Here is a 613-nt window from a genome sequence, read left to right as displayed (position 1 = left end):
CTTGCAAGAGTTCAATGTCGTTTGCAACAGCGTGAAGCCCCCGGATATTACAGAAGAGCAGATAAAAATGAGGGCATTCCCCTTCTCCTTGAAGGACTCTGCAAAAGACTGGTTGTACTACCTACCACCAGGTAGCATTATCACGTGGGACCAATTGAAGAAAAAGTTCTTGGACAAATATTGTCCCACGTTTTGAGCTGCAAATCTAAGAAAGGAGATCTGTGGTATCAAGAAGTACCCAAGGGAGTCGCTTTATGATTACTGAGAGCGATTCAAGAAATTGTGCATCAAATGCTCCCAACACCAAATAAATGAGCAGTTGCACATAAAATATTTTTACGAGGGGCTACTTTTCAGAGACAGGAGTATAATTGATGTTGCGAGTGGAGGGGCACTGGTGAACAAGACCCCTTGAGCAGCGTGAGAACTAATTGAGGGAATGACTGAAAATTCGCTACAGTTTGGTACAAGAGAGGATGTCCCAAAATGCAAGGTGAATGAGGTAGAGACATCTTTTATCTAATAGCAGTTGATTGAGTTAACATTGTTTGTTAGGCAATTGGCTGTAGGAAATGCATCTTAGGCTAAGGTGTGTGGGATTTGCACTGTTATA

At 42.3% G+C, this 613-nt stretch overlaps 1 non-coding gene across 1 annotated transcript; it reads right to left on the bottom strand.

The window, feature by feature from the left end:
* Nucleotides 1-202: 202 nt before the first annotated feature.
* LOC140038188 (small nucleolar RNA R71) lies at nucleotides 203-309 on the bottom strand. The gene has a single exon (XR_011841983.1). It is a non-coding gene; the product is annotated as a small nucleolar RNA R71 (small nucleolar RNA).
* Nucleotides 310-613: the final 304 nt, after the last annotated feature.

The sequence above is a fragment of the Coffea arabica genome, chromosome 3c, assembly GCF_036785885.1.
Source record: "Coffea arabica cultivar ET-39 chromosome 3c, Coffea Arabica ET-39 HiFi, whole genome shotgun sequence".
Lineage (NCBI taxonomy): Eukaryota > Viridiplantae > Streptophyta > Magnoliopsida > Gentianales > Rubiaceae > Coffea > Coffea arabica.
Note: the sequence above shows the minus strand (reverse complement) of the source record. Positions and strands in the feature narration are given on the sequence as shown.